A 27,616-nucleotide genomic window follows, 5' to 3' on the forward strand; every position below is an offset into this window, starting at 1 on the left:
TGTTAATGAAGGGACATATAATGACGAATCTTTATAAGTTGATTAGGAGCACGGTTATAGGTGAGGCTGCTACCATCACCCTACTCACAAAATCCAAAACAGATTACAAAAATCTATGGTATATGCGGTTAAGGCATATAACTGAGAGAGGTATGATGGAACTCCATAAACGAAATTATGAAAGGGAGTTAAGGCGTGCAAGGTGAATTTCTGCGGACATTGCATCTATGGGAAGTAGTGCAAGGTAAAGTTCAAGCCAACTAGACATACTAGCAGCAGTGTGCTCAATTACATACATTTCAATGTCTAAGGGCCAATGATTGCATCATCTAAGGGAGGAGCACGATTCTTTGTGGGCTTTATAGATGATTACTCGATGAAGGTTTGGGTCTTCTTCTTAAAACACAAGTTTGAGGTGTTTGCCAACTTCAAGGAATGGAAGACGAAAGTAGAGAAATAAACTGGGATATATATTAAGTTTCTTAAATTAGATAATGGTACAGACTATAGATAGGCAAAATTCATACAATTGTGTAAGGAACTGTGCATCACAAGGCACTTCTCAACTCCAGAGACCCCATGTAAGAACAAGGTAGTAGAAAGAATGAACAAGACTTGAATGGAGAAGGTGAGAAGTATACAGTTGCATGCGGGACTACCTAAAAGCTTCTGGATAGAAGCGACTAACATGACATGCTTTATTGTGAATCGGTCCATTTACAACGTTAGACTTCAAAGTTGTAGGAAAGTCTTGGCAGGCAAGGACATTGATTACTTAGGATTAAGCATCTTTGGGTGTCCAACATATGTCCATGTGTAGAGTGGACAAAGGATGAAGTTGGATCTCAAATCTAGAAAGTGCATCATTATTGGGTATGACAAAGATCTTAAGGGTTATCAAAAGGTGGTCATTAGCAGAAATGTCATACTCGATGAGGTATTTATGTTGAAGGCCAACAAAGATGCTGCAGAGAAGTCGAAAACTCATGTTAAGGCAGAGAGATTGTCGATGCAAGTGAAGCTAGTTGAGCCATTTACTGAAGGTGAAATTCATCAAGAGGAAGAAACTGACCAAACAATTGGCAGGATACCAATGAGAATATAGCCAGGAACAGTGAGAGAGGAACCATTAGAGCCCTCATTTTATATGGGTTCGAAGACCATTTTTCACGTTATTCACAAGGAGTGGAGATCCCTCCACCTCTCAAGAGGCTAAGTCTGAAATGGACAGAGACAAGTGGATGTTAGTCAGGGCAAAAGAGATGAAATCTCTACACAGGAATTAGACGTGGGAGTTGGTGGAACTTTTAAAAGGATAGAGGACTATAAGGTGCAAGTGGGTGTTCAAAAAGAAGGAAACATTGACAGAAAAATAGGATGAAAAGTTAAAGGCGCGACTTGTAGCAAAAGAGTACTCGTAAAGGGAATGAGTAGACTATAGTGAAGTTTTCCCTCCTATTATGAAACATACGTCAATTAGGGTGCTATTGGCTATGGTAGCGGAATCTAATTTGGAATTGGAGTAGTCTGATGTGAAGACAACATTCTTTCATGAGAATTTGGAAGAAGTTATTTACATGAAATAACTAGAAGGATTCGATGAGCTTAGTATGGAAGATCATGTGTAGATCGAAGAAGTCATTGTACAAGCTGAAGCAGTCTCTGAGGTAGTGGTACAAGCGGTTCTATTCCTACATGGTGCATATTGGTTATATTAGATGTGAGTACAATTTCTGCGTATATTACAGGGTACTTGAGGACAAGTCCTATATTCCACTGATGTTATATGTTGATGACATGTTGATTGCTGTGAAGGACAAGAATGAGATACTATTTCTTAAGTCTCTGATAAGTAAGGAGTTTAATATGAAGGATCTAAGCATTGTGAAGAAGATCCTAGGTAAAGAGATTCACAGAGACCGAGAGTCTGGGAAGTTGTGGATGTCTTAGAAGGAATATGTGCAGAAGGTACTAGAAAGGTTCTACATGAAATGTGCTAAACCATTTAGTACGCCTCTAGCATGTCACTTTAAGTTGTTAGCCAAGTCATGTCCAAGCATAGAAGAGGAGATTTCAGACATGTCTACACGAGTGTAGTGGAGAGCCTCATTTATGAGATGGTTTGCATGAGGCCATATATCTTATAGGTAGTTAGCGTGGTCAGCAAATATATGGTGAATATGAGAATGGATCATTGGAATGCAGTTAAGTGGATTCTTAGGTATCTTAGGGATACAAATGACATTGGAATCATGTTCGGGGGATATAGAGCTTCAGGTGGAGTTGTAGGCCATGTGAATGCGAATTATGCAGGAGATCTAGACAACAGGAGGTCCACTATAGGATATGTTTTCACATTAGCAGGTGAACCGATATTTTGGAGATTTATGCCACAGTTTACGATGTCATTGTCTATAACTGAGGCGGAATATATGGTTGCAATAGAGGCGTCAAAGGAAGCATTATAGTTGAAGGGTTTGAACGGAGAACTCGAGTAGAAGCAAGAAGCGATTTAGTTGCATTCCGATAGTCAGAGCATTGTTCATCTGGCGTTGAAACAAGTGTATCATGCAAGAACCAAACACATTGACGCGATGTTTCACAAGATACATGAATTGTTTGCTTCAGGAGAGATTATGTTTTAGAAGACTCATATTGACAAGAATAACACAGACATGTTGAAGAAGTCGGTGACCACATACAAGTTCAAGCACTACTTGGGCTTGATTAATCCCACTAGCCATTAATGAGATTGGGCACCATTGAACAGGGGTGCTAATGGAGCTACGCTCCAGGTGGAGGATGTAGAGAGGGGTCTACGCTCAAGGTGGAGACTAGCTTAGGATATCTTCAGGGTGACTTTACAGAATACAAGTCAAGGTGAAGATTATTGTGAGGATGACTTGGATTCTGCACAGTTTGGGAGGTGAAGCAAGGCCCTCTCAGTCATATTGAACTAGGTGTCAGTCTGACCTATAGAATGCAGGATTTCTTAGGAGCAAAGCAAGACTCTGTCGGTCCAACCAAAGGTGAGTTCTGTCTAACCGATGGATACCAGTCCTATTACGTGATTTTGTGTAAATTAGGTTATTTAAGTCCAGTTTCGATTAGGGCTTTTAAGATACAAGTGTGTTTCTCTCATGTGGCAAGGATTTTGCAGGGTGAGAGAGTTTTCTACACTTGTAAAGGCTTAGGAATGAGTTTTTCTCAAGGTCTAGGGTTTTTCGTGGGGTATACATTGTAATGGGAGACCGGATTGCTTCTATAATCGATTATAGTGAATATCTTTGTCGCTTTGTGCCGTGGTTTTTTTTTTTTTTTTTCCAACAAGGGTTTTTCATGTAAGTTTGTGTGTTTGTGATTGCTTGATTGGTTATTTTCTATTTTGATTATTCTATCTTCATTGAACGTACTTCCGCAAAGTGCATGATTGACAATGGTATTAGATTCGAATTTCTAATATCTAGGGTTGATCCAAGTTTGTTGTGGGCTCGGAATTACAACATGAAGACATGGGAATTCTGTATATGACATAGAACCAAGATGCATTTGAGTACTAATTATGTCATTTTCAGGAACATAGTACAAGAAAACATCGACAAAGCCCTTCTCAAGTTCCTGGAGAAACAGAAGGAGGCCATGGGAAACTACACATCTGCTTTGATTCAAAATTTCGAATCAAGCAACCCCAAAAGACAAGTATTTGATGTCAATTGTAGATTAGCTGGTAGATAGGTACGTCGAACATAAAATTATATAATTCATGGATGGCCATTCACGGTATAATCAGAACTACGTTGTCTTAAAAGACATCCATAAGACGACACCTTATTGTTATAAGGCAATATAGATTTATTGTTGGGTCCTCATGGCTTTCAGGTTGAAGAATGCTGATGCTACGTACTAAAGAGCCATGAATACCATTTTCCATGACATGATTGATAAATTCATGGAGGTCTACATAAATGACATGGTAATTAAGTCATTTGATTTTAGTGATTACATCACACATTTGAAGAGCTCGTTCGAGCAGATGAGATCTCATAAGTTGGAGATGAACCACCTTATGAGCACATTTCAGGTTTCTACTGAAAATTTATTAGGATTCCTTGTACACCAAAGAGGGATCCAAATCGATTATAATAAGGTTAAAGCAACTCTTGAAGTACAACCATTGAAAAATAAGAAAGAGTTGTAAAGATTTATTAGCCAAATTAACTTTCTTCACTGATTTATCTCAAATTCAGCTGGCAGGATCAATGCTTTCTCTCCATTAGTTAAATTAAAAGCAAAGAGAATTCAAATGGTAGGAGGAACATCAGGCAACTTTCAAACAAATCAAAGGGAATATGACAAGGCTGTCAGTGCTTATCACTGCCATAAAAAGACTGTTTGTTTTGATAATATGTTTCAATCGCCAAAGAATCGATTAGTGCATTGCTCACCCAAGAGAATGATGATCACAAGGATCAAGCAGTGTATTACCTTTCTAGAACTCTCTATTGCATTGAATGACGGTATTCTCTTATTGAAAAATTATCTTTATCTTTATATCTTTTTGCTATTAAACTCAAGCATTATTTCCTAACCAGAACTGTGCACATCATTGCATTAATCGACCTCATAAATTATATGCTGACACAACCCATCCTTAAAGGAAGGATCGGAAAGTGGATCCTAGCACTCTCCGAGATTTGTTTAAGCATATACCAAAAAGGTCGTTAAAAGCCAGGTGTTGGCAAATTTTCTGGCTGACCATCTGTTAAGTATCATGATCAAATCCTGCTAGATATTGTCAATATATACGCGATTCAATTGATTGCGTAGAGATTAATATTCGATGGATCATGAATTGATCAGTCACCAAGAGCTGGCATTGCCATAATTTCCCCATATGAGAAAAGAGAAGAACACGCTTTTCAGGTATAATTTGAGTGTACAACTAATTAAAAAAATCATATGAGCCCTTGATTATCGGACTCAAAATACTGAGGGAGTTTGGAGCAAGGACTGTCCAGATAATTAGAAATTCCCAATTGGTAATCAACCAATTAACAGTTGGGCGTTAATGCCATATTATGGAGTAACAATCCGATTAGTATCAGAACTCTATGATGTAATCCTAAAATATGTTCCTCAGGATTTAAATGATGATGCAAATAGTTGCAAGGCTTTGGCTATCTAAAGTAATGACGAAAAGATTACTCACGGTCTAGAAAAGATCACTCTCATTAGTCTAGCAAAGAAACATGACCATGGAAATCTCTCCTCTTAAAGTTTCCCAAGACAATTGGAGGTTCCCCAATCATTCAATACCTGATCATGCCGATCAGTAGACCAAACCTATCTATTAGAAAGATTACTCGATATTATTTTTTCCTTCAGATCATAATGAGTTAGGTTCACAAAGGCATTTGCAGAGCTCACCAAGCAGGGCAAAAAATGCAATGGCTTATATGCTGACATAGCTATTATTGGTCATTGATATTGAAAATTGCATGAAATATGCTATAGGATGTCAAGCCCGGCACATTGTAGTTGTGGAACACCACCATATTGTCAAACCATGGCTTTTTCAACGATGGACCATTAACCTGATTGGCAAAATATTCCCTCTTTCATCTGATTAGCATAGCTTTATAATCGTCGTAACCCACTACTTCAACAAATGGGTCGAAGCTAGACCAGTGAAAGGGGTAGGCCAGGAGGATGTAATCAACTTTATATAAGAAATACATTATTCAGATATTCAAAATTCCAAAAAAAATTGCAGTTGACACGGTAAACACATTTTTGGGGAGCCAAGTAAAAACATTGGCAGAAGCCTATAAATTCAAGTTCCTTATTCTACTCCATGCTATGCTCAAGTTAATGGTCAAGCCGAGTCAGCCGAGTCAACAAATAAATTTATGAAAACTATGTTGAAACGCATGATAGTAGATAACCATCGGTCATGGAACAAGACTTTTTTAGAAGTTCTATGGGCTTATCGAATGTCTTAGAGGACTATTACAGAGATAAGTCCATTTTCTCTAACATATGAGCATGTGTCGTTTGGCCCATGAAAGTAAACATACTATCTCTCCAATTAGCTTTTCAGCATTAGCTTAACCCCATAAGAATTTATCAAATCGATGATGATTGAATTAGAAGAATTGGATCAGGCCAAGACACAGGCTTCAGATTCATTAAAAGTTCACAAGACCAAAGTAGCTGAGGCTTATACAAAAAAAGTGAAAGAAAATTTATTCGACGAGGGAACAACTATATGAAAAACTAACATTACTATTGGTACTAAGAGCCCCATATAGAAAGTGGTCACCAACTTAGGAATGACCATTTATGGTAAGGGAGGTATTATGCTGCGGATTTTATTTGTTATAGAGGGTAATTTGTTATTAACGACTGTTATTTAAAAAGATGCGTCCCTAATTTGTGGGAATCTATGCAAAGACAAACCAGAACAGCTGAAACACTGGCCAAATAAACATGTAAAAGAAGGTTCATCAATAACTAGAGGCTCGAGTGTAAAAATATCTCTCATTCAAATTGACGAGATAAGCTTCATTACATACACCATATACTCAAAAGAGAGAGCCGTTAGAAACAACAAACTACCACTATTGCCTAACCCACTAAAATTACAAAACAAGCAGTTATACCAAAAGTGGGCAAAAGTCCTTGTCGGGTATAGAAGAAAGTAAGGGTGAGACATTTTTCTTTGGCCGATCATCGAAGTTTCGGCTAGCTTAAAAGAACGGAAGCCCATGATAGTTGGTGGGACAAGTGACAAGCGATCCTTTAAGCTTTGACCTTCACCCATAAAAAGTGTTGTTCTTCCACAACATCATTTTACAGCCAATTTAAGACGTCATTGAGAACATACAGTAGGCAGGACCTTTGGTAAGAAACAACGAAAGATAAAGTTTAGAGAGACAAGTAGGAGTTTTTGCCAACGAAGTCCTTATAGTAGTTGTTGTCGATTCTTACACTTGCAATTAATGAGAGAAATCATGACAGGCAATTTCTAATGCAGAAAGCTGCGCATGACTATTGTAGATTGATAGGGTGCTACCACGTAGCATCTGATAATGCCAGTCGAAATCCTTATGACACAATGTCTCTTCTTATTCTTTGAATACAAAGGGACATGGGGGCATTATTCACACCTGATGTCTCGTAGCCAGATTCAACAAGTAGGATGTCGCCACGTGTTGGCACGCTCATATAGAAGGCAAAAGAAAGGTACTCATGGAGCATGAAGAGAGAACATGGGGATCACAAACACTTGTCTCCAGAAGATGTGTGTCACACTAGGATATTTAGAGATGCATGTACGATTGAAACCCTAAAGGTGGTCATTCTCTCGGCAACACATGGTAAACAAGCTAGAGTTGGGCACGAGATGACTCGACTTGGCAGACTCTACTTGTCTGACTCGTTTAGACCCAACTCGACCCGAATCGAGTGGGTGAGTCAATCTGAATCAAGTAGACTTTGTCCAATCCGAACTCAAACCGAATCAAGTTCAGGTCACCCAGTAACTCGACTCAACTCAATCCGAAATCCAACTCAATACTAACTCAACTCGATCCAAAACCCAACTTTTGTGTGTGTGTGTGTGTGTGTGTGTGTGTGTGTGTGTGTGTGTGTGTGTGTGTGTGTGAAACCTAGTTTTGACATTTTAGATCTGAGATGCCTTGTAGTTGATGGAGAGGTTGTCGTTCCCGTAGGTGCACCTAGGTTATGAGCTGTGATTTCAGCTCTCGGATACCCACCGCACCCGACTCGACTCGGTGCTGACTCGACCAAACTCGGTACTTGTGACCGGGTCAAACTTGGTCTAGGTTTAGTCTAGGCCAGACCCAGACTTGGATCGGGTCAGGCATGCTGGACTCGGTATCGAGTTAGGTCGAGTTTAGGTCTATTTCAAAACCGAGTCAAGTCGGGTTAACCCTAACTCAGTTCGACTTAACTCGATGCCCAGCTATAAAACAAGTACAAGCTACATATACACAAAACACTTACAGAGCATGCATAACCTAGTATAAGACTAAGGCGGTAATACACAGTGACACATGGATAGATCTATTTGGCCATACATAACTATATATTCATAAGTGGTAGGCTAAGAGAAGAAAGCAATTTGAAAATGGAAATACGACAATACATGTCATCGTAATAGTTGGTCTCGTCTCATAAATGCATGCATATCAAGCTAAGGCCGCTAACCGATCAAAATGTCAATCCCAGAAGCTAAGGAACCATGTGCAAGGCCACCGCCTCACCGAAGTCCATAAACCAGCACAAAGCTCCAGGCCCTCCCCAATTCAATCAAACACAACCTTTTTCAGCTCAACATTGCATATCAACCTTTCATCCCTCATGGAGGCTTATCTTAGCTTAGCATAGTTTTATCCTCTCCACTTCTATCCAGCACCATGCTCTAGTAAGTTCGAATCGATTAGTGCAGCTTAGTTCTCCACTTCTGTCCAATGCATTATTATAGCAAGTCGGATTTAGTTTAGTTAAATGTCCACAATCCCATCATTGGATCCCCCAAATCCCTAAATCATTAATGATTCCTAGGTCATGTCTTGCTGACCAAACCACTACTGTCTCACAGCCATCCAAGTTTCCATTGAAATTGCAGTTTTTGTGCTATTATGCATGAAGTGTAGAAGCTTGGCAGAGCTAGAAAATGAAGGCTAAGTCCTAGAGGAGGGGTGATTAGGACCAATTTAAAAATTATACCTATTTAAAATTCAGATTGCCTAACTTCAAAGTAATTTAACAATTAAACTAAGTAAAACAATATAACTCTAAGGCTACAAATGATTTGTAATTAAAGCAACTAGCCTATAAAATGATAGTGAACATGTGTGTGTGGGATTTGCTAACTATCAACTTAAGCATTCAACTAATCATACATACATAATTAAGCATTCAAACATATTAACATAATTAAGCATAATTAAACAAGTGCACAAATAACATTCCCAAACACAAGCATGTAAAGTGGGTCGACTACTTGCCTACTCCACTCCTGGTGGACGCACTCAACCCATGAGTGTACCAAATTTCACTATCGGAGGTTTTAAATCAAGTTCACCTCTAACCTTGACAGCCCTACACTAGGACTCTAACTTTATACCTTACACAAAAGCAAGGGTCCTACCGAAGAACCCAAGGCTTTAGGCCCTACCCAAGAGCTAAGGTCCTACACAAGAACCTGAAATTTAGACTCCACACTAGAATCAAGGTCCTACACAAGAACCCAATACGTATTCTCCCGCCGGCCGCAAGAGACTTCAGTTGGTTTTTCCTTAGGCTAACCAACAACCTTGGTCCTACATAAGAACCACGGATTTAGGCACTAAAAAAAAGCCAATGTCCTACACAAGAACTTAGGATGAGTTTGTGATACAAACTCTTGCACTCCAACCTACATAAGGAGTACAAACTTGGACTCTTACACATGTCACTTACTTGTCAGATTGAGTCCCTTTTGATGCTCCTCTTGGGTTGCTTGATCACCGCTCTCTCGTACTTAAATCAGCTCCTCGATACTCCTCCGATCATATTGCCACTGTTTTGCTAAGGCTTCAGCTCCACGATTAATCGCTTTACATTTGATGCTCCTCCGAGGTGACCAAGGTGATAGGAAGGTAGTTGAATTTCTTACAACTAGTGGGAAGTTATTTTTCCTAGAGGATCCACCTAGATGGGTCTTCTAGATGATTTATACAATGGTTTACCAAGATTGCTTAAGTCCAATCTTCTAGGAAATGAAAGAGTTTAAGCACATCTTCAATATAAAGGTTGAAATCCTCATATGAGTGAAAATCTCAAGGAAGATTGCTTAGAACATCATATAATAGAGGCTAGGGATGAGTAATATGAATATGGAATCACCCTACCTTCTGTTACTCCAAAAACCCATCATTAAGCCCAAGAACCAGATGCCCTTTATAAACAGTTTGAGCTCCAACAGTAAAGCGATGTCATCGAAGTAGCTTCGATGCCATCAAGAAAATCAAGAAAAATCCAAAACTTGTTGGACAAATTTGGATCTCAATCGATGTCATCGAAGAGACCTTGATGCCATCGAGAATTTCAAACCCAAATCCAGTTTGGTTGCTGCACATTCCCAACTCTCGATCTACAAAGACTGTTCGATGGCAGCTCGATACCATCGAACATCATTTGAAATCTGCTATTTTGGGCTAACTTTTACACAACAGATTTGCACCTCTTCTAAACTTATTTATCATGTTTTTCTTGGTCTCCTAAGGCTAAGGGATAATCAATTAGGTATTCATATTAAGTCAAGATCATCTCGAGGTCTATGGGTTGTTTTGGGTCAATGGTTAGGGTCACCAAGGCACCTCATTTACCCGTTGTTGCTTCCTTGATGCTCCAGCTTCGCTTGTGTCTTCGGTCTTCACTTTCCACAGACTCAACCGACTTCTTGACACAACAACTCGTGTGATTGACAAACCGGGTGCAAAAACCAATGCACTGACATCCATGACCATCTCATGACCATCCGAGTATAGAAGATTGTCTAGTCCACGATCGTCCAACCTTTGTTTCATCTTTTCTTTCTTGGAGTTATTTTTGTTGACAAACGCAAGGAAGCTATTATCGTGTGATAAAAGTCTGTCTTTAACGAAAAAAGAATTCATCTGAAGAACTAACCTTCCCCCTTCATAAATCATTTGATCTTTTTGTCAATTGGTGGTTTAATAGTCAAGCCAATCTTCACAGATATGGTCCTAATCCACACGCAGGGTCACAAGGTGTTCTATTTGATTCGAGTCGAATATGACTTGGGCACACCTAACACATACATACTCGCACATGCACAATTAAAATCAGGTCATTCACCATGTGGGTCCTTGCTCTTACTCCAGTGGTAGACTCTCAGGAGTTTCAACACCTGGTTGCGGGTTCGAGTACCCATAGGTGGTGAAATCCCACTACGGTGTGAGTGTGTGGTGGTGTGTGTGCATGTTTTTTTTTTTTTTTTTAAAGGTCATTCACTATACACATAGCAACATGTCTGAATTAAATACCAACACTTGGTCCTTTTGGACATGTGGGTTATCCCCATTTTCTAAGAGCCAAAATGGAAATTAACATTTACCATAGGGACAGCCATTTGATCAATTATATAAATGGATGATTGTAACCAAACATCCAATAATAAATATGAATAGTTAGTATAAAGTCCATTTTGAATGAACATAAAAGTAGCCCAATGGCCATGAAGTTAGCAAACTCCAATCAACATTAGTTTTTCATGGATGCTTATGAAAAGTGGTGACTCCCTGGATAGTACAGAATAATAATTCGATCATCCACATCATGTGCCCAAGGGCGGATTATAATATGACTGTACTTATATGATTAATATAACTAGTATGAATTTGAAGATGTATTGCCCCTCCTTGCAATCGATCAAGAGATTAATAATCTGGCGATTTCAACCCTTAGGGTCACAAGGTATTCGATTCGAGTCAAATATAACTTTGTCACACCTGACATATACATACTCACACATGCATAATTAAAATTAGGTCATTCACTATACATGTGGCCATGTGTCTGAATTAAATACCAACACCCGGTCCTTTTGGACGTGTATTATCTCCATTTTCTAAGAGCCAAGATGGAAATTCACATTTACCAAAGGGCCTCAGCCATTTGATCAATGTATATAAATGGATAGTTTTAACCAAAGGTCCCATAATAAATATTAATAGTTAGTCTATTGAAAGTCCATTTTGAATGAACATAAAAAGTAGGCCAATGCCCATAAAGTTTGCAAATTCCAATCAACATTAGTTTTTCAAGTTTTTCATGGATGCTTGTGAAAAGTGGTGACTCCATGGGATGCTTATTAAAAGTGGTGACTTTACGGATAGTACATATTAATAATTCAATCATCCACAACATATGCCTAAGGGCAGATTATAATATGACTGTACTTAAGATAACTAGTCTAAATTTGAAGATGGATCGCCCCTCCTTGAAGTCAAGCAAAAGATTAATAAACTGACTATTTCAACACCTAGGGTCATAAGGTACTCAGTTCGATTCGAGTTATATCTTTGGCACACGTACACCTAACACATACATACTTGCACATGCATAATTAAAATTAGGTCATTCACTATACATGTGGCCACATGTCCAAATTGAATACCAGCACCTGATCCTTTTGGACATGGATTATCCCCATTTTCTAGAGCCAAGATGGAAATTCACATTTACCATAGGGACTTAGCCATTTGATCAATGTATATAAATGGATGGTTTTAACCAAAGGTCCCATAATAAATATGAATAGTTAGTCTATTGAAAGTCCATTTAGAATTAACATGAAAAGTAGGCCAATGCCCATGAAGTTGGCAAACTCCAATCAACATTAGTTTTTCATGGATGCTTATGAAAAGTGGTGACTTTATGGATGGTACAAATTAATAATTCAATCATCCACATCATGCGCCCAAGGGCATATTATAATATGATTGTATTTAAGATAACTAGTCTAAATTTGAGGATGGATCGCCCCTCCTTGTAGTCAAGCAAAAGATTAATAATCTGGCTATTTCGACACCTAGGGTCACAAGGTATTCGGTTCGATTCAAGTTATAACTTTTGCACACCCGATAGATACATGCACATGAATAATTATAATCAAGTCATTCACTATACATGTGGCCGCATGTCCAAATTGAATACCAACACCTGGCCCTTTTGGACCTGGATTATCCCGATTTTCTAAGAGCCAAGATGGAAATTCACATTTACTGGAGAGACTTGGCCATTTGATCAATGTATATAAATGGATGGTTTTAACCAAAGGTCCAATAATAAATATGAACAGTTAGTCTATTGAAAAGTCCATTTTGAATGAACATAAAAAGTAGGCCAATGCCTATGAAGTTAGCAAACTCCAATCAACATTAGTTTTTCATGGATGCTTATGAAAAGAGGTGACTCCATGGATGCTTATCAAATGTGGTGACTTTATGATAGTATAGATTAATAGTTCGATCATCCACATCATGTGACCAAGGGAAGATTATAATATGATTGTATGTGGATGATTAAAATAAATCATCTAAATTTGAGGATGGATCGCCCCTCCTTGCAATCAAGCAAAATATTTTTGGGAAAAAATTCTATTTTTTCCATTAATGGCTGAGAATTACATAAAAATTTGTGATATTTTGAAATTTAAAATTTACACTCAAGGTTAATCCACTCTCCCTACAATAAAGGCCAACTACTCCCTTAATTGTTGGACTATTATTTCGAACTAAAATTCAAAGATGATTGTTGAACTATTATTTCAAATTCAGAATTTAAATTGAAATTTGAAGATAATAATACATCTTAAGTGAAGTTGCTAGGCCCACTCTACTTACCCGAACGATTTGACCGAGTGCAAATTTGAAGATAGACCACCCTTCTTTGCAATCAAGCAAAAGATTGTTATCTCCTTTTGCATTCCACACAATTAAAATTTAAATTCAGATTCAAGCTTTGATTGTTGGACTATTATTTCAAATTTAGAATTCGAATTAAAGTTCAGAGATAACCATATAGATCTTAAGTGGAGTTACTATGCCCACTCTGCTGCTCAAATGATTTGGCCCACCAGTTGACGCATAAAATAGACCCACTTTACTAACCTAAATGGTTCGGTCCACCGGTAAAGCCATGGACCATAACAGAGTAAAACATCAATGTGCCTAAGGCCACATGCGCTTCCTCCTAGTTTGCTTGTAGCCACGAACCCACACCAATCTACAGACAGCTAACAGCAGAGACCACTGTATGAGAAAGATATTGTAAGTGCATACCACTGCAAGCAAGAACATTGGCCATCAAAGATAAGAGATTTTGATTCCATTTAGAGATTTATGAGTTACATCTTCATTAATAAAAGATCGGAGGACATTACTTCCTCTGACAAGGGTTGTAGATAATACACATGCACTAAGAAAATTGCATATGAGAAAGTTAAATTAACCTATTCCAATTAAGGTTCAAAGCATAGATGTATTATGAACCAAAATTCACACTTAATTGATTATCTGACTAACTAATTAGCAGACTTCTGTTGGACGGCTCAAAATTAAAAACATCCAATGGTCAAGTTCCAACAATTGTCCAAGAGTCAGAAGTTTGAATTGATCGACCAAGCTGATTCTGGGAAGGTGGATTCCACAATTTACTGGATTCAATTTGAGTTAATACATGACATGTTATAAAGCATGAGTCTCTGCATATGGAGCATCATGGGCTGGTTGAGCATGATATAAACCTCCAAAAATTAAAATGAGAATTTTATATTTTCAACATTTTCAAATTTTAAAAAGGGCATAAATGGCTTTTTTGAAAACCTCAATATTCTTTATTTTCGTGATAATGCTTCGACACAGGAAAATCTCACCCCACATTACGTTGGCACCCAAAAATGCTAGACTACACTATAATATATTTAGAAAAATAGATAAAGGACATTTTGGTCATTTTTACGAGTCTGATTGCCACTAAGATGTTTTTCTCAATAAAACCCCCAATGTTTTCTGTCTGTTTGGTTCCACCATATTTCATGAAATATAATTAAAATTGCAAATTAGATTGGCAAATGGAGACACTTCATGATATTTCGTGCAACCAAACACACCCTTAATGAGCCCATTTTCTTGAAAATGCCAAATTTACAAGGTTTTTGTTAGTGTCATTGATTTATTGCATGTTTCATTACAATGTAAAAAATAGACTGATATAGAAAGGACCACAGGCAAAATCTACAGGGCCCACTCAATGATTGAATCCACAGGTGACCCAATCTGCCTTTTCATGCTAGAATAGAATAGAAGTACATGAGAAATCCTTAATAAGATATACTAGCTAATGGAAAAATAATAATAATTTTAACCTTGCAATCCACACCTCATAGTCCCCTAATGAACGGCTAAGACAGGGTTACTTTTGGGCCATGCTCAAATGGATGGCTAAGGTCAGTGTGACCTTGGATCAAGCTCATAGTCGTCGGACCCACAAAACCAGTAAAATTTTCTTTACATAGATGCCATGTGGTATGTAATGAAATCAAGGTAAGAAACATGCTCCATTCACTTACAAATCACAATAAGAAACATCTTCAAGGCAAGAAATAAATGGTAATTCCATATGGATTTTGTGACCTTTTGATGCAAACTGTCATCTGCATTTGTTGAAGGATTTTATCTCCCTGAAAAACTGACCTTTCATATCCACAAAGTGAGAACTGGTCAAAGGGCATATATATGTAAAGAACTTTGAATTGATAATTGCAATACAGACTGTTCGAAGCAATGGAATATTCTGTTGCAAAAACAATGGAAACGTCAAGGCAGGGGCAACATTCCCCTTACAAAGATTCACCCGACACCTTTCACCTAAGGGTATGTCTGGATACGTGGTTTCCATTTGGATTCCATGAACACTGTTGGAATAGGATGACAAAAATGAGGTGCCCGTTTGGATAGCAACCAGAAAGTAGAATCCTCAAATTCATTAGACAACGGTCAGAGAATAGAAAGTGGATTCCATGATCACCTTATTTCTTGTGCCAAAGAATTCCATTTCCATAGGGATTCCCAGTATCCAAACGCATTCGATAAGTGTTGGCCCAATACATTTCCCTTTGTTCTCACATGGAAGAAACAATTAGATCGAAGATAGAAAATGCCACAAATTTTGCCAAATACAAAAGAAAACCTCCACAATTCACAGAAGAAACTGGACAGATTGTGCTCCTAGAATATGACCCTTTTTGCACAATTAATAACATGTATCTGAAAATCAAGCAAAAAAAACAGTTACAGGATCATCGTCAATAACGACAACTGTGAGGCTCCATTGCAAAAAGGAAAAGCATCAAGGGCCTATTTGGTTTTCCAATTAAATGGTGAATGGCTGTAAATGGGTAATGATTTCTTGTAATTGTGTGGTGACATCACTTACATTTGACTGCAATGATGATTTTGCTACGTTGTTTGTTTCACCCATAAATCACTGTAAAAATGGTAATTTTATAATGTGAAAATGTAATGATTACAATTTCCTTTACGTATCTCCTTTTTATGAGCTGTAAAAAACAATTGGAAATGATAATGATGGCTCATTTACTTTGCATTACATAGGAAATTGGAAAACCAAACAGCCCCAAGCTATGAAAATGGAAATATATATACCTTCTAAGAGACCCTATGCTTAAAATGTATAGAATGTGTAGCAGCTCACATGGGTACGACAAACCCACAATAGAGAATGTTTATGATCTGCATGTGGCCCACATATGAATTTTCATCTCAACTTTGTACCTACGGCTTCGAGCATGAATAACAGCACATAGATATTTCATTTTGATTCTCAATATTCAGTGAGATGATGGATCTAGGAAATCTCACCAATTGCAATAACCTTCAACACACCGATGGATGCTCTTTGCAAAGAAGGGTGGGTGAACAGAGAAGGACAAATTAATACCAGTGATGGTTAATCATGTATGGTTATATTAATAAATTGATACAAACAAGGGAAAATGAATGGTGCAATAGAATTCTTTGATTCCATTGTGGCTAGTGGGGCCCAATCTCAAGTGCAACAAAGTGAATAACACCCATCTTGGAATGGCTCAACATGGCAATATATCTAGACATTCTTGTTCATATCATGCGAGCCAGTTAAATAAAACAGGAAGTGCATGCACCCGTCTAAACATTTCTCGGCCATTATCAGGAGAACTTATAGGTCGACCCAGTAGCCATTTTGCCCCATGTGTGAGAAATGCATGTCTTCTAAAACAGGCTTAATTTACTAAGACGTTGATCAACATACATAAAAATCACAATGGTGGTACTAGGCAGATGTGGGGCTCTTGATGTATTCACACTATCCAACCTATATGTGAATGTGATGTATTCACACTATCCAACCCACCTATCAGATTCATCACCTCCAAAAACCCATAGCATCTAAAACTCAGCCCAATCCAAAACTAAGGTTGGCTGCAAAAGACAAAACAAGCTGGGAGGGGGGCACTCAGCCTAGAATTTCTAAAACAGCTCAAATCTTGGCCTGACCCTTTATATGGACAGTTTGAAGGGTCTGAATGTCCTTGATTATATATACACAACATGGTGGGTCCCCCATGTTATTCAATGGTGGAGATTCCCCATCAATATGCTACCTAATGTGGCCCATGTGAGTTTTGGATAAGGCTGATTTTTCAGCTCTGGATGTTTTATGAGGTGAAGCATCTATGAACGGATTGGATCCCTTGAACACGTCTTCCCAGAAGTACTCTAAGCTTAAGGTGGTACAGTTACCACTGATGCGAACCTCAATCTGTGAGAGCTCACGTCCCATTAATGGTCCCAGTAATGGCTGTGCTCACCAATGAGTGGATACCATTAAGTAACAAATGAGTAGCAAGACTCTTAGCCACTATAGAATCAGAACATCTTGTGGATTGTCTATTTGCATTGATAGCCGTATCAATCCCTAAATATATTGTAGGTGTTTATTAAAACATCATCTGTGATAATTTTATACGCTTCCTTGACGATCCCTTCTTTTGCAAAAGCATCCATCAATACATTGGAGTTACTGCAGTTGGTGAGAGTTCCCAACCGCCATCTCATCTAAAAACATACAACTCCAGCATTTCCATTCACCTGCATTGCATACATAAAAACACGTGAGCAGAAAAATCTGGTGAAATCAATTTACAAACTCTTCAAAAATCAGCAAAACTCTAGACTAAATGATTTTTAACATTGAAAATAAATGTTAAGAGTAGAAAATCCAATTCATCCTTTTATATATATATATAAAGGAAAGTGATTGAAATGGAGCTACAATTTGTGATAAAGGGGTCGTCTAGTATACAACAATCCCACTCAGCCCATATGAACATAGAAATGTTTGACTACAGACATAACGTGGATCAGATGCAGTTTGAACCAGATGGTACTGACCACCAACATGCATGAATGAATGTATAGAATTATAGTAGAGAGGGAACTCTACCTTCTATGTGAATCACTGGAATTTCCACATAAACAAGGAGTACCAACAAAAATATATAAGCCAATCTACACCTCCACAACAATGACGCTTAGGAGATGAAATAAAGATAAAAGAGCAAGAGAAGAAAATCCTCTCAATCAAAGAGGGAAAACCCACGAAGCCACCAATGAACTCTATTATGCAAGAATGGGATTACAAGCTTTCTTCTCAAACCAACACTTGCTTGAGGATCGCCTTAAGCTTGTTAGTTGAGCTGGTAGAAACGTGTGTGGTGTGAGAGTGATCCAGGGTTCGTCCCCTGGTTGTCTTACCATTGTAAACCTGACTACCTTGGAAGTATCCAAGGCTACCAAAAAAGAACAAAAACACTTGCTTGAGGATTGCCTTAACATGCATACAAGAAACCCCCTCTTTCATTCAAGAAGAGAAAACAAGATCTCTCACTTCCTATGAGGAACTCTCTAGCTGGCATTTAGGTTCTTTGCCTTCTCTACTCCTCTCTCTACAACATCTCATTTGTTCTCTTGTAAAAGTGGGGAAAATAAAGGATATATAAGAGACATGCACTCACTCCCACACACATGTAGAGACACACATGTGTGAACACTACTCAAGACCAAGGTGTTCCAACATGGTAACGGTGGCCGTAACGGCCACCACCGTTACTGTTATGATATGGGCCATAATGGCCATCATGGCCTTATTTTTTGAAAAAACTGTTACAAGGCCGTTGCGGGGCCGTTACGGGGCCTTTACGGCCTATTTTTTCCGTAATGGCCGTTACAGCCATTTCGACCCGTAATGCGTAGCCATAACCGATTTTGAATACCTTGCTCAAGACACCACTCTACACAATAAGGTGGGCCACACCATAATGGTCACCTGTTATAAACTTATATCAAGAACAGATCATCTACATGCAAGGTACCACAACTTGTGGTACCATAGAATTATTCCCCCAAATATGCCACTTTGTCGGCCATCGATACCATGAAAATGGTGGGCCCAATCACAAAGATCACCTGGCACAAAATCAACCTGTTCCAATCATCAGGTGAGAAGTGACTGCTGGATTCAATGGACAGCCACAGGGCCCACCTAGTTGCATCTTCATGGTGATAATCTTATTAAAAAATGAGGCTGATCCGCCCATTTGGTGGGCCACACCCATAAACTGAATCATACTATCTCCCTAACAAGTGACTTGTGCAAAATATCCTATCTGTGTCCATTAATTTCTAAGTCGTGTCCTAGTCCACGAGTGCACCAGCTTGATTTTCATAGTGGGTGATCCTCGGATGCAGATTGCCTTCGACAGCCTGTCACAGAACTCCCAGCGACAGGAAGCTAGGTGGGGCTCACCTTCATGTTCGTGAGAAATCCATACCGTCCATTCGTTTTGCCAGATCATGTTAACATATGGGCCCAAAAATGAGGCAGATGGGAAACTTCAAGTGGTCCGCACAAAAGGAAAAAGTGGGTAGAGTAATGCCTACCATTCAAAACTTCCTTGGCTCCATGTGATGTTTATATGTCATCCATACCGTTCATAACATCATTCCTACTGTGATGAACTGAAAACACAAAAATATTAGCCTGATCCAAAACTTCCATGGCCAGACGAATGTTTCAACAGTGGATGATCCATCCTCACTGGAAATGATATATGTAAAAAAGATCACGTACAGCCTCTGTATGGGACTATTTTTAAAGTTAAAAATAAAATAAAATAAAATAATCTAGACCAATGATAATTGTCACATATCTACACGAATCTTTCATAAAGTGACGAATTAGATTATCTACATAAACTGACGAATTAGATTCAAACTTCAACATAACACAGGACTGATTCTTCACCAAAAATAAAAATAAAAATCATTTTGTAAGGACAAGAATCAGATCAAAGCAAAAAAGAAACGAAATGAGGAGGAAAATAATAAATACCCTTTAAGGGGAAGAATCAGATCTGAAAAGCAAAGACTCTTTCCTCTTTGACGACGATGGTACAACGCAGTGACCTAAATCCGCATCACTGTATGCTATATATATATATATATAGACGTATGTATATCATGTCCACGAGCGCGAATTACGTCTAGCACGAAACTCTGTGAGGCCTACCGCGATATCCGTGTGACATCCACTCCGTTCATCAGTTTCTCCGGCTAATCTAAAAATGTGGTAGATTTAGGGCGCGGATTAGATACTGACAAGGTCAGTATCCAAATCGCTCTTGTCAGTATCCAAATCGCTACTGAAGTGACGTCACTAAGCTTTGTGGACCCCACCATGATGAATGTGTTGTATCCATGCCGTCCATCCATTTGGAGAGATAGTTTTATGTTATGAAAAAATAATGAGTTAGATCTAAAGTTCAAGTGGACCCCATCGTAGAAAACAGTGAGGACAGTGACATCAACCGTTTAAAACTTCTTAGGGACCACAGAAGGTTCCGATCAAGCTTATATTTTTGTTTCACTTTATCTATCTCTACGTTAACTTATGAATAGGTTAGATCTAAAAAATAAATCATGGTAAGCCTTATAAATGTTTCAACGGTGGGTGTGACTGATCCCACGATTTTCTGTGGTGGGTCCATTTGTAATTTAGATCTATCTCATTTTTTTTCTCATGCCATAAAACCATCTCTACAAATGGTTGGACGGTATGGATATAACACACGCATAATCGTAAGGTCCACAGAGCTTGGTGACGTCACTTCAGAAGGGATTTGGCTACTGACCTTGTCAGTATTTAATCGCCCCCCGTTAAAACTGATGTGGCAACACCACACGAAACAGTGGGGTTGAACGCTTACCATTGAAACGTTTTTGAGATCCGAAGTATTTAATCCGTATTGTTATTAGTCCTAGTGGTGTGGCCCACCTGAGTGTCCAGTCTGTCTCGTTTTGGGGGTCACATTCTAACATGAGATGAGACGGATGGAAGGAGTGGATTTCACACTGAGAATTTTGTGCTACACCGGCTAAGCTGATTGTACCTCACACCAGCTATACAGCTGCTGTAGGAGTGGATTTCACACTGGATTTCACACTGAGATTTTTGTGCTACACAAGCACTGGCGCTCCTCGAGCTCGAGTTGTACGAACGGTTCAAAGGAGATCAAAGTTACATGGCCCCACAGTGATGTATTTATTATATCCAAGCCGTTTATTTATCTTTAGAAATCATTTTAGAGCATTATCCAAAAAAATAAATCACATCCAAAGATCATAATGTTTATTTTTCATCCAATCTGTTCATGAGGTCACAACGACATGAATTAAGAGGAAAAGCAAATTTCATATTGATCCAAAACTTCTGTGACCCCAAAAAGGATTTCAATGGTAAACGTTCAATCTCCGCTGCTTTTTGCAGTGTGGTCCACTTGATAGTTTGATCTATCTTATTTTTCGTCTCAAGCCTTAAGACAAGCTCGCCAAATGTATGGACAGCTTGGATATAACACATATCTCATGATAAGACCCACAGAACTTACTGAAGTAAATACAGCAGATATGGTTTGAGTTACACTAGCAATCCGCTTCCAATGTACCCGAAGGGGATTGCGGGATGTGCGGTTAACGTCACAAGTTCCGTCACCCACCATGATCCAAATTCTCCCTCCATTTGATAGGATCGTTTTACGGCTTGATCCCAAAAAAAAAAAAACAGTAGACATATCCCAACCTCAGGTACACCACAAGAATCAATGGAGATTTAACATTTATCACTGAAAACTTCTTCACATGAAATTTGTATCAGGATGATATTTATGTTTTTATTTCGTCGTAGCTGTTTAATAGGTTAGATTGCAAATAAACATCATGGTACGGTGGAAATCAATATCCCTGCTGCTTTCTTTAATATGGTTCATTTGAACTATGAATCCACTACATTTTTTGACTCAAGCCCTAAAACGGTTTGACAAATTGATGGACAGTTTTCCACATAACACATACATTATAGTGGGACGCAGATTTCCTGCAAAAGCATTTAGAAGGAAGTTTAGGCACTGAAAACCTTGGTGGGCCCACTGTAATGTTTATAAAGAATCACCCCATGTTTTAAGTTCATCTCAATATATAGTAATCATGATAGTAACATAGATGGCATGTAAACATATGTCTACGCTGGAGGGAGGTTTTAACTGTAGTAATTTCACTAATCACTTTTCCTTTAGTGCAGCCCACTTGAGTCTTATATCATGCTCATTTTTTGTCTTAAGTCTTAAAATGAGCTCACAAAACGGATGGATAGGACACATTATGGTGGGCCTCACTAAGGTTTCCACCTTGGGAACTTCATGTCATATACTAAGCCTTTCCAAGGAAGTTCCTGCACGAGATGTTGGGTGGGGCCCACCGCCGTTCATCCGTTTTGTGAGATTATTTTAGGACATACAACCAAAATCCAAGTGGATCCAAAATTCAAGTGGGCCACACTAGAGGAAACAACAGGGATTTAGTGAGAACCGTTGAAACATTTTTGTGGCTATAAAGTTTTGTATCATGCTAATTTTTTTTTTTTTTTGGGTATTTTCACTTCATCCTAATGTTAATGACGTTATTAATGGTTTGGATGACATATAAACATCAAGGTGGAGCCAAAGAAGGTTTCAACGGTAGGAATTTCTTTCCCCTATTTTCCCCATCGATGTGACCCACTTGATTTTTGAATCCACTTAATTATTTATCTCATATCCTAAAATGAGTTTGCAAAATGGATGAATGAAGTAGATTTCTCGCAAACATCATGGTGGGCCCAAACTAGCATTCTTAGGCAAGAGCTTCCTGCCAAAGGCTTTGTCAGGAAATCCGCCTCCCTGTATATCTCTTTTTCCAAATTATTTAAGAGCACTATCCAAAAATAAAATAGATAGAATTCTCAGATGTACCATGCTAAAATAGATGCAATTCTCAGTTGGACAATACTACAAGAAAGAATGGAGATTGACCATTAACGGGCCATGTGCTCTTAGTTTGGATGGATACTAAAAATTACATAAACATGACGATGGGCCCTAGGAAGTTTTTAATGATAGGGCACTCAATCACTACTGTTTCATTCTTATTCTTTTTTGGGCTCATACAATAAAAGGATATGTAAAATGGCAGGGATAAATTTTTATTTTTTATTTTTAAAAAACATACATCGTTGTGGCCCCCACAGTAAGTGATGCACTATCTTGGGTGAGGCCACTACGCCGCAACTAATCTGCTCCGTAATCTGCAGTGACGGTTGGTCCTTGTTACAATGAGGTCCATTAGATGCATCTCAATCCACCTGACCTAGAAAACCCCTCATCTTCACATTCCATGGTTGAAAATTATTTCTTTTAGTAAACTCTTCTATTTCACACTTCACGTTTGAATCTTTCATTAACATGCTTCAAATTCAAACTCAAAACCTAACATTAGCTCTAATACCACTTGTTGAGAAATTATGAAAGCAAACCCTGAATTCGAATCAAACATAAATGAAATAAACGTAAACAAGCACCATAAAGAACACATGACTTTTACATTAAAAATCCTTGCGTGAAAAAACTACAACACAAGGTGACAACCAAATCTACTATGATAAACAAATCACGAGATATGAATGCACTTAAACATATGAGAATCCCTTGAAAAAAAACATCTCAAGAACCCTAAATTTCTCTCTAGAACTCCCTAATGATGTCTTTAGAATACCTTGATCTTGATTACAACTATATATATAGTGTTACAATCAAAATAGAAAACAAATTGCAGAATTACGTAAAACTGCGTGCACCGCTGATTTAAGCATCGATCGATCGACATTGATTGAGTAGTCCTCGATCAATTTAAGTCCCACATGTTCGATCGCTCGAACATACTCAAAAGTATCCAGAGAGTTTTCAAGTATTTTTAAATTTTTTTGATCTATTGATTTAAAAGTTTGATCGATTGAGACAGCTCAAAACTATCTAAAGACCAATCTATATAATTTGGGGTAATCTCGATTAATCAATAATCGATCGATCGAACCCCTGTTACATGTATATATTGAAGACATTTGACAACACATCTCACTTGAGTTTTATCGGCCTCATTTTTTTAGCTAATATGGGCCGACGAAATGTATAAACAAAGTAGATTTCTAGTAAACATACAGTGGACCTGCATAGGTATCATCATTGGCTCTAGTAGGAAATGTTGTATTTTAAATTATTTCAAAATAATTATTATTTCAAAATATCTATTGGGACGGGTCGTGGCCATAGGTGCGCACGTGCCCTACGGATGTGTCCACATCAGTCCGAAAGGTTGCATCCTTTCGCATTTTGTTTTTAAAAATTTGTGTCTTTTTAAGCTTAAGGGTCACACCAATTGAGTTTTAACCTAATAGTCACAACCCTTTTTCAAAAGGTGCCTCTATACCCTTAAAGGGTGTCTTCACAAAGTCTATAAATAGATTTTTTCTCATCCGTTTTAAATTAGTAAGAAAAAGTTTGCTTTATATTAAAAATATGGTTTAAGTTTTTTCTAGTTCGAGTTAAGACTACAAGTGGTTTGAGCTCATGTACAGTGAGTGCACCACTGGGACCGGTTCATAGTCATTGTATCCAGGAGGTCGATTACTCTGGAAACTTGTTGCACTTGGGACGCTGTTCAAGGGGAGCAAATTCGATTTCAAACGGAGTGACTCATGTCACGTCTCGACTTCTATAAACCGATAAGTTTTCTCTTACTCTCAATTTAAAAATTATTTTGTTTAAATAATTTTCTAAAATCCATATGTCAACAGGAAATCCCCTCCATAACTAGTACACTTGTCTGTGACCCCGCCACATGAAGTTTTTGTGGTCTGGAGATATGTGGGGCTCATAGAGATGTCTGTGTCCATCACTTTTGCAAGACAACAATAGGACGTACTTTAAAAAATTACTTAGGTGGACCACACCACATGAAACAGTGAAAATGGAAACATCCACGGCTAAAAACCTCTCGTGAGCAGACCATGATGTTTATATGCCACCTAATCCTATAAAGAGTGGGCACAATATCATCGTGATACAGAACTTATATGACCCCACAAAGTTTCTAACAGGGAGTCGTGTAGTATGGCATAAGGCATTGAATTTGCATTAATTTTTTGGACTCCTTTAATATTGTGATCTCCATAAATGGATGGGGGTGGATTTATCACAACTAATTCTGTGGGCCCACATAACTTCCAACCACCCAAGCGAATAGTGGACTGAGTAAGTCTGTACAATAAACTCCGTTGGGCCTACCTTGAATATATTTGGCTTATCAACACCATACATCCAATTTTTTCAGCTCATTTTATGAGTTGAGTCCAAAATTCAAGTATACCCATATTCAAGTGGACCACACCATAGGAACTAGCAGGGATAATGACATTTATTTGTCAGCCAACACACAAACATGGATGAAGGAAAACACGAATATCAGTTTGATCCACATCTTTTGTGGCTCATGAGAAGATATCAATGGTTGGTGTTCAATTTACATTGCTTCTTTTAGTGTGGTCCACTTAGTTTTAAATATGCTTCAATCTTGGAGTCATATTGTTAAAATAAGTAGTAAGATGGATAGAAAACATGGATAAAACATTAAAACTAAAGTAAATTACGGTGTAATGCAACTCCGGCCACGAGAACTTCCTGCAAGTGGGAAGTGGATTGGCTGGTGTACCTTAGCAAGCTATGTGGGTCAAATCATGAGGTATGTGTTATATCCAAACCGTTCATCTATTTTGCGAGCTCATATTAAGGCTTGAGCTGAAGAATAAGCCAAATCTAAAGATCAAGTGGACCATACTACAAAAAGTGGTGGGGGGATTGAATTTCTACCATTGAAACTCTTTTAGGGGTCACAGAAGTTTCAAATCAATACTATTTTTTTTCCTCCTCATCCAGGTATATTTGACCTTATGAATAGATTGGATGGAAAATAAATGTTATGGCGGGCCCTACTAATTTTTTAACAGTGAAAATCATTATCCCTGCTGTTATTTTTGGTGTGGTCCATTTGAGCTATGGACATGATTATTTTTTAGGTAGTTCTTTAAAATGATCTCAAAAAATGGATGAACAGTGTGGATATAATAAATACATCATTGTGGGGCCATGTAACTTTGATCTCCTTTGAACCGTTCGTACAACTCGGAGCTGGAGGAGTGTCGGCGCTTGTCTTCGCACGACACGTATCTACATCAGCTATATAGCTTGTGTGTGGTACACCAGCCAATCCGCTTCCCTGTAAGTGGTGGGGCCCACCTGGAATTTTTATTTGTGTCATGTTTGGGGCCATGCTCCACAATATAGTTACAAAACATATGGACAGCGTGGATATATAATACATACATCGAAGTGGGTCCTTTAGTCAGGGTCGCACCCACATCAAGAGAAATTTAGGACTATGGACCCCACCTTTTAGCCAGTTGTTTTTATGAAAGAAGAAAAACCTTCTTTTGCAACTTAGACCTGCATGTGCGGATTACGAATTTCAGGATGAAAATACCCCTCCTTTTCACTGTTGTTTTTCTTTTCCCTTTCAACTGTTTCCTTTTCCTTTCCCTTTCCACTGCTACTTCACTGTCGTTTCACCCCTTTTCTTTGCCCGGTTAGAAAGACAAAAAAAAAAACCCTTTTTGTAGGCCCCCCTTATCAACATTTGTCTTCTGAAAATGGTAGGTCCAGCGAAGAAAGCACGCAGCACAGGTATATTTTAAACTCAGTTGGGCCCACATTGAATGTATGGGTATAGGAAACGGATTGGCTACTCCTCCGGTGCTTTGTGGGCCCCACCATGATCTACATGGTTGGTGGTCGATACTCTGTGGGCCCCACTATGGTATAAGTGGCTGGTGGTCGGTGCTCTTTGGCCCCACCATGGTGTACATGGCTAGTGGTCAGTGCTCTTTGGCCCCACCATGGTGTACGTGACTGGTGGTCGTTGCTCTGTGGGTCCCACCATGGTGTACGTGGCTGGTGGTCGGTGCTCTGTGGGCCCCACCATGGTGTATGTGTTTCATCCATTTCGTTCATCCATTTTGTCCGCTCAATTTCCATCTAATTTAAGGGGTTGAGCCCTAAATTAAATGGAAATTTGGCTGGTGGCCAGCTAGAGGAAAACAACAGTGATTGGATATCCATCATTTAAATCCTCCTGAGGCCCACTGTACTGTTTGTCTGAAATCCAATCTGTTTTTTAGGTGATAAAGACCCAGAAGAAGGCTAAAAACAAAGATCATCTTGACCCAATACTTTTATGGCCCCCAAAAAGTTTTTAATGGTCGATATTCATTAAACACTATTTCCTGTAATGTGGTCCAATTGAGATCAGGATATACCTCAATTTTTGTATAATATGATAAAATAATCTATAAAAATAGATGGACGACATGGATGAAACACATACATCATGATGGGGCCCACAGAGCACCGAACACCAGCCATTGGCTGGTGGCACGGGGAGTAGTCAATCCGTTTTCTGTAGTATATCCACGCCGTCCA

General features: G+C 38.5%; 1 long non-coding RNA gene across 1 annotated transcript; it reads right to left on the minus strand.

Moving 5' to 3' along the window:
- Positions 1-14,894: 14,894 nt before the first annotated feature.
- LOC131248995 (uncharacterized) lies at positions 14,895-20,261 on the minus strand. The gene is made up of 2 exons (XR_009172579.1): positions 20,050-20,261; positions 14,895-17,747 (listed from the first exon to the last, which is right to left on the minus strand). It is a non-coding gene; the product is annotated as an uncharacterized LOC131248995 (long non-coding RNA).
- Positions 20,262-27,616: the final 7,355 nt, after the last annotated feature.

This window comes from Magnolia sinica, chromosome 6 (assembly GCF_029962835.1).
Source record: "Magnolia sinica isolate HGM2019 chromosome 6, MsV1, whole genome shotgun sequence".
NCBI lineage: Eukaryota > Viridiplantae > Streptophyta > Magnoliopsida > Magnoliales > Magnoliaceae > Magnolia > Magnolia sinica.